The sequence below is a fragment of the Bos grunniens genome, chromosome 8 (assembly GCF_055505025.1).
Source record: "Bos grunniens cultivar Pamir isolate PY7600 chromosome 8, Bosgru_T2T1.0, whole genome shotgun sequence".
NCBI classification, from domain to species: Eukaryota; Metazoa; Chordata; class Mammalia; order Artiodactyla; family Bovidae; genus Bos; species Bos grunniens.
In genome coordinates this window covers 6,890,831-6,902,777 of record NC_141172.1, presented here as the reverse complement: position 1 = coordinate 6,902,777, position 11,947 = coordinate 6,890,831, and positions in this window count along the sequence as shown.

Here is an 11,947-nt window from a genome sequence, read left to right as displayed (position 1 = left end):
TTGTAGTTATCTGGGTCATGAACATCTTTTTTGTATAGTTTTTCTGTGTATTCTTGCCACCTCTTCTTAATATCTTCTGCTTCTGTTAGCTCCATAATGTTTCTGTCCTTTATTGTGCCCATCTTTGCGTGAAATGTTCCCTTGGTATCTCTAATTTTCTTGAAGAGCTCTCTAGTCTTTCTCATTCTGTTGTTTTCCTCTATTTCTTTACACTGATCATTGAGGAAGGCCTTCTTATCTCTCCTTGCTATTCTTTGGAACTCTGCATTCAAATGAGTTTATCTTTCCTTTTCTCCTTTGCCTTTCACTTCTCTTTTCATAGCTGTATGTAAGGCCTCCTTAGACAACCATTTTGCCTTTTTGCATTTCTTTTTCTTGGGGATGGTCTTGATCCCTGCATCCTGTACAAACTCACGAACCTCTGTTCATAGTTCTTCAGGCACACCGCCTATCAGATCTAATCCCTTGAATCTATTTGTCGCTTCTATTGTATAATCATAAGGGATTTGATTTAGGTCATAACTGAATGGTTAGTGGTTTTCCCCACTTTCTTCAATTTAAGTCTGAATTTGACAATAAGGAGTTCATGATCTGAGCCACAGTCAGCTCCCGGTCTTGTTTTTGCTGACTGTATAGAGCTTCTCCATCTTTGGCTAAAAAGAATATAATCAATCTGATTTTGGTATTGGCCATTGGTGATGTCCATGTGTAGAGTCTTGTCTTGTTTTGTTGGAAGAGGGTGTTTGCTATGACCAATGCGTTCTCTTGGCAAAACTCTGTAGGCCTTTGCCCTGCCAAATTTGCCTGTTACCCCAGGTGTTTCTTGACTTCCTACTTTTGCATACCAGTCCCCTATAATGAAAAGGACATCTTTTTTGGGTGTTAATTCTAGAAGATCTTGTAGGTCTTCATAGAACCATTCAATTTCAGCTTCTTCAGCAATATTGGTCTGGCCATAGACCTGGATTCCTGTAATGTTGAATGGTTTGCCTTGGAAATGAACAGAGGTCATTCTGTCATTTTTGAGATTGCATCCAGGCACTGCATTTTGGACTCTTTTGTGACCATGATGGCTACTGCATTTCTTCTAAGGGATTCCTGCCCACAGTAGTAGATATAATGGTCATCTGAGTTAAATTCACCCATTCAGTCCATTTTAGTTCACTGATTCCTAAAGTGTCGATGTTCACTCTTGCCATCTCTTGTTTGACCACTTCCAATTTGCCTTGATTCATGGACCTGACATTCCAGGTTCCTATGCAATATTGCTCTTTACAGCATCAGACTTTACTTCCATCACCAGTCACTTCCACAACTGGGTGTTGTTTTTGCTTGGCTCTGTTTCTTTATTCTTTCTGGAGTTATTTCTCCTCTGATCTTTAGTAGCATATTGGGCACCTACTAACCTGGGGAGTTCATCTTTCTGTGTCCTATCTTTTTGTCATTTCATACTATTCATGGGGTTCTCAAGGCAAGAACACGGAAGTGGTTTGCATTCCCTCCTCCAGGGGACCATGTTTTGTCAGACTCTCCACAGTGAGGCGTCCGTCTTGGGTGGCCCTGCACGGCATGGCTCCTAGTTCCATTGAGTCAGACAAGGCTGTGGTCCATGTGGGGAGCAACCCCACATCCAAGGAGAGGTGGCTGCGTGGGTGCAGGAGGGCCGAGAGGAGCTACTCCACGTTCAAGGTAAGGAGGTTGCGGCTGCGCTTTGCTGGAGCAGCTGTGAAGACATACCCTACGTCCGAGGTAAGAGAAACCCAAGTAAGACGGTAGTTGTTGTGAGAGGCATCAGAGGGCAGACACACAAACTGTAATCACAGAAAACTAGTCAATCTAGTCACACGGACCACAGCCTTGTCTAACTCAGAAACTAAGCCATGTCATGTGGGGCCACCCAAGACGGGTGGGTCATGGTAGAGATGTCTAACAGAATGTGGTCCACTGGAGAAGGGAATGGCAAATGACTTCAGTATTCTTGCCTTGAGAACCCGATGAAAAGGACAAAAAGGCAAAATGATAGGATACTGAAAGCAGAACTCCCCAGGTCAGTAGGTACCCAATATGCTACTGGAGATCAGTGGAGAAATAACTCCAAAAAGAAGGAAGGGATGGAGCCAAAGCAAAAACAATACCCAGCTGTGGATGTGACTGGTGATTGAAGCAAGTTCGGATGCTGTAAAGAGCAATACTTCATAGGAACCTGGAATGTCAGGTCCATGAATCAAGGCAAATTGGAAGTGGTCAAACAAGAGGTGGCAAGAGTGAACATCGACATTTTAGGAATCAGTGAACTAAAATGGACTGAATGGGTGAATTTAACTCAGATGACCATTACATCTACTACTGTGGGCAGGAATCACTTAGAAGAAATGGAGTAGCCATCATGGTCAACAAAAGAGTCCAAAATGCAGTATTTGGATGCAGTCTCAAAAATGACAGAATGATCTCTGTTCGTTTCCAAGGCAGACCACTCAATATCACAGTAATCCAAGCCTATGCTCCAACCAGTAATGCAGAAGAAGCTGAAGCTGAACGGTTCTATGAAGACCTACAAGACCTTTTAGAACTAAAACCCCCAAAAGATGTCCTTTTCATTTTGGGGACGGGAATGCAAAAGTAGGAAGTCAAGAAACACCTGGAGTAACAGGCAAATTTGGCCTTGGAATACGGAATGAGACAGGGCAAAGGCTAATAGAGTTTTGCCAAGAGAACACACTGGTCATAGCAAACACCGTCTTCCAACAACACAAGAGAAGACTCTATACGTGGACGTTACCAGATGGTCAACACTGAAATCAGATTGATTATATTCTTCGTAGCCAAAGATGGAGAAGCTCTATACAGTCAACAAGAACAAGACCGGGAGCTGACTGTGGCTCAGATCATGAACTTCTTATTGCCAAATTCAGACTTAAATTGAAGAAAGTAGGGAAAACCACTAGACCATTCAGATCAGATCAGATCAGATCAGTTGCTCAGTCGTGTCCGACTCTTTGCGACCCCATGAATCGCAGCACGCCAGGCCTCCCTGTCCATCACCAACTCCTGGAGTTCACTCATGTCCATCAAGTCAGTGATGCCATCCAGCCATCTCATCCTCCATCGTCCCCTTCTCCTTTTGCCCCCAATCCCTCCCAGCATCAGAGTCTTTTCCAATGAGTCAACTCTTCACATGAGGTGGCCAAAGTACTGGAGTTTCAACTTTAGCATCATTCCTTCCAAAGAAACCCCAGGGCTGATCTCCTTCAGAATGGACTGGTTGGATCTTCTTGCAGTCCAAGGGACTCTCAAGAGTCTTCTCCAACACCACAGTTCAAAAGCATCAATTCTTTGGCGCTCAGCCTTCTTCACAGTCCAACTCTCACATGCATACATGACCACAGGAAAAACCACAGCCTTGACTAGACGAACCTTTGTTGGCAAAGTAATGTCTCTGCTTTTGAATATGCTATCTAGGTTGGTCATAACTTTCCTTCCAAGGAGTAAGCGTCTTTTATTTTCATGGCTGCAATCACCATCTGCAGTGATTTTGGAGCCCCCCAAAATAAAGTCTGACACTGTTTCCACTGTTTCTCCATCTATTTCCCATGAAGTGATGGGATCAGATGCCATGATATTCATTTTCTGAATGTTGAGCTTTAAGCCAACTTTTTCAGTCTCCACTTTCACCTTCATCAAGAGGCTTTTTAGTTCCTCTTCATTTTCTGCTATAAGGGTGGTGTCATCTGTATATCTAAGGTTATTGATATTTCTCCCAGCAATCTAGACCATTCAGGTATGATTTAAATCAAATTCCTTATGATTATACAGTGGAAGTGAGACATAGATTTAAGGGACAAGATCCGATAGATAGAGTGCCTGATGAACTATGGAAGGAGGTTTGTGACATTGTACAGGAGACAGGGATCAAGACCATCCCCAGGGAAAAGCAATGCAAAAAAGCAAAATGGCTTTCTGGGGAGGCCTTACAAATAGCTGTGAAAAGAAGAGAAGTGAAAAGCAAAGGAGAAAAGGAAAGATATAAGCATCTGAATGCAGAGTTCCAAAGAATAGCAAGGAGAGATAAGAAAGCCTTCCTCAGCAATGAGTGCAAAGAAATATAGGAAAACAATAGAATGGGAAAGACTAGAGATCTCTTCAAGAAAATTAGAGATACCAAGGGAACATTTCATGCAAAGATGGGCTCAATAAAGGACAGAAATGGTATGGACCTAACAGAAGCAGAAGATATTAAGAAGAGGTGGCAAGAATACACAGAAGAACTGTACAAAAAAGATCTTCACAACCAAGATAATCATGATGGTGTGATCACTGACCTAGAACCAGACATCCAGGAATGTGAAGTCAAGTGGGCCTTGGAAAACATCACTACGAACAAAGCTAGAGGAGGTGATGGAATTCCAGTTGAGCTACTTCAAATTCTGGAAGATGATTCTGTGAAAGTGCTGCACTCAATATGTCAGCAAATTTGGAAAACTCAGCAGTGGCCACAGGACTGGAAAATGTCAGTGTTCATTTCAATCCCAAAGAAAGGCAATGCCAAAGAATACTCAAACTACCGCACAATTGCACTCATCTCACACACTAGTAAAGTAATACTCAAAATTCTCCAAGCCAGGCTTCAGCAATATGTGAACCGTGAACTTGCAGATGTTCAAGCTGGTTTTAGAAAAGGCAGAGGAACCAGAGATCAAATTGCCAACATCAGCTGGATCATCGAGAAAGCAAGAGAGTTCCAGAAAAACATCTATTTCTGCTTTATTGACTATGCCAAAGCCTTTGACTGAGTGGATCACAATAAACTGTGGAAAATTCTTCAAGAGATGGGAATACCACACCACCTGACCTGCCTCTTGAGAAACCTGTATGCAGGTCAGGAAGCCACAGTTAGAACTGGACATGGAAGAACAGACTGGTTCCAAATAGGAAAAGGAGTACATCAAGGCTGTATATTGTCACCCTGCTTATTTAACTTATATGCAAAGTACATTGGAGAAGGCAATGGCACCCCACTCCAATACTCTTGCCTGGAAAATCCCATGGATGGAGGAGCCTGGTAGGCTGTAGTCCATGGGGTCACTAAGAGTCAGACACCACTGAGCAACTTCCCTTTCACTTTTCACTTTCCTGCATTGGAGAAGGAAATGGCAACCCATTCCAGTGTTCTTGCCTGGAGAATCCCAAGCAAGGGGGAGCCTGATGGGCTGCAGTCTATCGGGTTGTACAGAGTTGGACACGACTGAAGCGACTTAGCAGCAGCAGCAGCAGAGTACATCATGAGAAATGCTGGGCTGGAAGAACCACAAGCTGGAATCAAGATTGCCAGGAGAAATCTCAATAACCTCAGATATGCAGATGACACCACCCTTATGGCTGAAAGTGAAGAGGAACTAAAAAGCCTCTTGATGAAAGTGAAAGTGGAGAGTGAAAAAGTTGGCTTAAAGCTCAACATTCAGAAAACGAAGATCATGGCATCTGGTCCCATTACTTCATGGCAAATAGACGGAGAAACAGTGGAAACAGTGTCAGACTTTATTTTGGGGGGCTCCAAAGTCACTGCAGATGGTGATTGCAGCCATGAAATTAAAAGACGCTTACTCTTTGGAAGGAAAGTTATGACCAACCTAGATAGCATATTCAAAAGCAGAGACATTACTTTGCCAACAAAAGTCCGTCTAGTCAAGGCTATGGTTTTTCCAATGGTCATGTATGGATGTGAGAGTTGGACTGTGAAGAAAGCTGAGTGCCAAAGAATTGATGCTGTTGAACTGTGGTTGGAGAAGACTCTTAAGGGTCCCTTAGACTGCAAGGAGATCCAACCAGTCCATTCTAAAGGAGATCAGCCCTGGGTGTTCTTTGGAAGAACTGACGCTAAAGCTGAAACTCCAATACTTTGGCCACTCGTGAGAAGAGTTGACTCATTGGAAAAGACCCTGATCCTGTGAGGGATGGGGGCAGGAGGAGAAGGGGACGACGGAGGATGAGATGGCTGGATGGCATCACCGACTCGATGGACATGAGTTTGGGTTAACTCTGGGAGTTGGTGATGGACAGGGAGGCCTGGTGTGCTGCAGTTCATAGGGTTGCAAAGAGTCAAACATGACTAAGCAACTGAACTGAATTGAACTGAACTGAACTGTGGCCCATGTGATTAGATTGGTTAGTTTTCTGTGATTGTGGTTTTCCGTCTGTCTGTCCTCTGATGGAGAAGGATAAGAGGCTTGTGGAAGCTTCCTGATGGGAGAGACTGACTGACGGGGAAACCAGGTCTTGTTCTGATGGGTGAGGCCATGCTCAGTAAATCTTTAATTCAATTTCCTGTTGAAGGGGCTGTGTTCCCTCCCTGTTATTTGACCTGAGGCCAAATTAATTAATAGGAGGACAATTTTATGACTAAAAGTTTAATGACATGAATGATTATTTTTTAGCCACCTTAAAGTTGTATCTCTATCTGATGGGGAAATGGAACAAGATATGTCAGTGTAATTGTTTCATGTTAAATGAGCTACTGAACAGTGGTGATTGTGGCATAAAATCACAGAAGATGTATTTGGGTCTTTTTTTCACATTTTCCTGATAATAGTGTACCTTTGGAGAAAAATGTTCTCAGTAAAGTGACTTCATATGTAATGTGTAAACCCAAATTTAGAAAAAAAAAGTGGAAGACTGGCTGAGGGCCAGAAGGAGTTACCCCATTTTAGGCCGTTTATGGGCTGAGTTGTGCCCACATGCCCCCTCCCCCAAATTTATATGTTGAAACTTAACCCTCAGTACCCCAGAGTGTGAATATATTTGGAGATAGGATATTAAAGAGGTAATTAATGTAAAACAAGGTCATATTGATGAGCTTTAATCCAGTCCTACCGGTTTCCCTTAAGAAGAGATTAGGACATAGACAAGCACAGAGGGAAGACTTGTGAAGATAGGGCATGGAGGCGCCATCTAGAAGCCAAGGAGCGGGTCCTTAGAAGAAGCCAACTGTCCTAACACTTTAGTCTTGGACTTCTGGCCTCCAGAAGTGTGAGAAATAAACTTTTGTTATTTAAGCCACGGACTGTGGAATTTTGTTATGGCAACCCAAGCAAACTAATATGCACTGACTCTGTACCTGACCTCAGGATCTTATCACATCCCTGGGAGGACCACTCTAGGATGCTGGCATCTAAGAACCTACTGATAGGATTAGCAGAATAGAAATTCAATTGTTTAATGAATACTAAAACAGTATCTTATTTCTTCTACACCTAACCTTGAGCCCTAAGTAGTTGTGCTATTTTGTTTCATATTGATTTTGCTACATTGTATTTTGAGGGATTTGTTTTTATTTATATACTATTCGTTATTCATCCTTTTAATGTATCTCTTAGAACAATTATTTTATGACACATTGTCAAGTTGTTTAAAATCACCTAGTACATTTCCCACTTCTTTTTTTGTTCCCAGAAAGCTTGGTTATAGTGAATTTTGTGTTAAGTGTTCAAAGGGGAGATGTGGAAGACCCAGGTGTGATCCCAGTCCAGCGATGTGCCTAGGCAGAAAATAATCCTCTAATACACAGATCAAGAAAAGGATTTAGGGATTTTTCTTGAAAAATCTTTAAAACTATCAGTCTAGTGCATGGTTCTAACCAAATAAACACAGTGTTAGCAGAGAGAAAGCACAGAAACTGGAGGTGGTATCTGCTAGTTTGAAAACGACTTGTTTGATCTAGTTGGGATTCTCACCATGTTAGCTATTATGATGCAAGAAGGTGACAGAAGAATCATGAAAACTCAAGAATCACACGTGTTTACTTATGTGAGAGGGTGTTAGTCACTCAGTCCTGTCTGACCCTGTGACCCTATAGACTGTAGCCCACCAGGCTCCTCTGTCCAAGGGATTTCCCAGGCAAGAATACTGGAGTGGGTAGCCATTCCCTTCTCCAGGGGATCTTTCTGGCCTAGGGATCAAACCCTGGTCTTCTACATTGCAGGCAGATTCTTTACTGTTTGAGCCACCAGGGAAGCCCTATATAAGAGGGCCACAAACTCATATACCTCCCAGAATCAAGCAGATGAGGAAATGTGTGAGTTGCCATGGTAAGACTTTGCGGAAGGGTGGGAACTGGGTCAGAATGGAGGATGCTTGCTGCTGCTAAGTCGCTTCAGTCATGTCCAACTCTGTGCGACCCCATAGATGGCAGCCCACGAGGCTCCCCCGTCCCTGGGATTCTCCAGGCAAGAACACTGGAGTGGGTTGCCATTTCCTTCTCCAATGCATGAAAGTGAAAAGGGAAAGTGAAGTCGCTCAGTTGTGTCTGACCCTCAGCGACCCCATGGACTGCAGCCTTCCAGGCTCCTCCAGCCATGGGATTTTCCAGGCAAGAGTACTGGAGTGGGGTGCCATTGCCTTCTCTGAAGGCAGGATCTATCCGTAGGAGGATGCTTAAAGGCTTTTAGATTCACACACACACACACACACACTGTCACTGCCCAATAGAACACATCCCTCTGCTCAATTCAGCTCTTTGGATCCCTGACTTAGAGAGTTTTGTTCTGTCTCTCTCCTGACCCCTCCCTAATCCAAAGGACCCTGGAGGATAGGGCCATGTCTTAATCTTATGTCCTGCACTGTATTAAGCATTGTTCTCTGTGCCCTGAAGATTGGTTGAAAATAAAGAAACTCTCTGCTCTACCTAGCAGAACATGCTGCTGACACTTGCTGCGTCTATTTCTCAGTAGCTGCTATGTCTGAAGTTGTGTCTTAAAGATCTTGTGAGTGGGCATGGAAGCCCACTCTGTGCTTGGCTCAGCCTCACAGTACCTGATTTGCATACGGTGTGTAAATTATTTCTGTCTCTGTTATGTACAATGCTGCGTTTTCTCTCTTCTGTCTGCTCCTCCCACCTAAATCTGCTTTTCTTCATCTCAGATATTCCCCCTTTCCTTTTTTAGAGACATAAAAAGGAATTTCTCAGATGGTTTTTCCTTTTCTGCCTTCTCATCCTGGTTTGTTTTGCTTTGTATTCTTCCCTTTTTCTCATTATACCTATGCTATAAAAGACGGGAAACAAAAACCATTTCAATGAATTATGTCTTCAGGGAGTATGATATTCTGGTTAGCAGAGTTTGTGTTTAACTGATATTCCACTCTTTCAAATGGCACAGTCCTGTTATGGTAGGTAAGAGAAACAGGTTAACAATTAAGAAGTACATTAGGCTGATCTTAAGATTTATTTATATTTTTTAACATGCACTTATTATACAGAAAACCTGGGCTTCCCTGGTGGCTCAAATGGTAAAGAATCTGCCTGCAATGCAGGAGACCCAGGTTTGACTCCTGGGTCAGGAAGATTCCCCGAAGAAGGGAATGTCTAACCACTACAGTATTCTTGGCTGGAGAATTCCATGGACAGAGGAGTCCGGCAGGCTACAGTACATGGAGTCACAAAAGAGTTGGACACGACTGACAGACTAACACAAACTAAATTATTAAACATAATAATAAATGAATAGCAGTGAACCTACCTCTCAAGAACTGTAATATTACAAATACTGTTAAAGCTTCTGTACTTTACTTAGTGTTTCTTTGATGTCCACCAATCCTGCCTTAGGACCATTACCATGAGCATCAGTTATGACTGTACAGTACTTTGGTTGCTCAGGCTAATGCTGACAAATAAGGATGTCCCTGGTGGTCCAGTGTTTAAGTAAGTTACCATGCTTCCAATGCGGGGGGCGGGGGGGGGGGCGGGTTCCATCCCTTTAAGGGGAACTAAGATCCCACATGCTGTGCAGCATGGCCAAAAAAATCTCTTTCTCTTGCTTGCTCAGTCATGTCCAACTCTTTGTGACCCCATGGACTGTAGTCCACTGGGTTCCTCTGTCCATGGGATTCTCCAGCCGAGAATACTGGCGTGGGCTGCCATTCCCTTCTCCAGGGAATCTTCCTGACCCAGGGATAGAACCGATGTCTCCTGCATCACCTGCATTGCAGCCAGATTCTTTACTATCTATCTATCTATCTAGATAGTTATATATACACTATCTGTACTATATAATAAGACTGAGTTGTTTCTTGCATCTGTCTCCTTTTCTTCTTCCAGATTCTATTGCTGAGGCCCAGGCCTGAGATGGCTTTAGACCACAATGCCAGCCCCTTTACCTGTCTGTCCTCACCCAGGTTTTTTAATTATCCAGGTAATTTGGCTGTACCAGGTGTTAGTTGCAGTACATGGGACCTTTGATCTTCACTGCTGCATGAGAACTCTTAGTAGCAGCAGGTGGGATCTAGTTCCCTGACCAGGGATTGAACCCAGACCCCCCTGCACTGGGAACTTGGAATCTTAGCCACTGGACCACCAGGAAAGTCCCTTCACCCAGGGTTGAAACTGTATCTGGATCATGGGCAGGCCAGTAGGGCAGCTGTGGGTGGGGGGATTCAGTGTATTAGAAAGAGAAACATATTTGAACCAATTAGAAATATGGTGCCAATTAATTAAATTTTTATACAACTCTAAATAGCCAGTAAAATGTGAATTGCTTCTGTCTAGATGCTGTATTAGCTTTCTATTGTTCCATAACAAATAACCACACACCAAGCAAGTTTAAAACAACACACATTTATTTTCTTGCAGTTTCTTGGGAGCAGGAGTTCACGCACAGTTTGACTTGGTCCTCTGCTCAGCTGTCATACGGCTGGGATCAAGGTTGGACTGGGCAGTGTTCTCATATGGAGTCTCGACAGAGGAAGAGTCTGCTGCCAAAGTCAGGTTTCTGGCAGAAATTGTTTCTTTCCTTGTGGTTTTATCACTGAAGGCCCTAGCTTCTTGCTGGCGGGAGGTTGTTCCCCCATCCTAGAGGTCAGCTTGCCACATCCAGCCCACAGGGGGAGGCTCCAGCTTCAGGCTGCTGAGATGGAGTCTTATATGATGGATTCTTTTATCCAGGAGAGTGATATCATGTCACTTCTGCCGCATTCCACAGGTTAGAAGCAAGCCACATAGTTCCTGTCCACATTCAAAGGGAGGGGACTACAAAGGTGTGAACACTAGGAGACAAATCCTTGAAGGTCATCTTAGGATGAGTCCACAACATATACCTAGGTAGACAATGATTTGGAGTAGGAAAAAAATCCTAGTCAGCCATATATATATACATTTTTAAAGTCTCTTTGCAAAGATTTTGTGTGATTATAATTAACTGAAAGTTGGCATTCTGCTGAAATTTTAAAACCAGATAATGTGTTGTGTAGTGCTGACTATTTGAAAGGAGTGAGTTATTTTAGTATCTAAAATTTAAATCCTTTAATGTGTGCCCCGAAAGTTCTTTAGCTTGGAAAATCATAAAATAGAACTGATGAACACAAGAGGACTGCATAAAAGGAGTAACATTTTGCCAGTTTTTTAAAGGACAATTGATTCTGCTTTGTTATTCAGTCACTCAGTTGTGTCCAACTTTTTGTGACCGCATGGACTGTAGTCCACCAGGCTCTCCTGTCCTTCACTGTCTCCTGGAGTTTGCTCAAACTCATGTCCATTGAGTCAATGATGCCATCCAACCATCTCATCCTCTGTCACCCCCTTCTCCTCCTGCCCTCAGTCTTTCCCAGCATGATTTTGTTTGGACTAGGAACATTGCATCCATTTCTGTATATGATTTTTATCAAAAAGAATATTAGTTTCTCCCCATCTGCGCTAATAAATGTTGAGCCAAAAAAATTCTGTTTTATAGGGATGCCAAAGAATTAGTCACCTTAGGATATCCACATGTTGTTAGCGTCTGCTCTAACTTCTACACTTTCATCAAAGCTGTTTGTCTAAAACAAAAACTTAATTTTGTCCTTTCTCTGAATCAAAGCCTCTGATGATTTTCCACTTCCTATACAATCAACTTGAGTCTTAAACCTGATTTTTATATATCTTCAAAAATTGGTCCCAGTCTGCACTCACCGTCTTCCTTTCTCT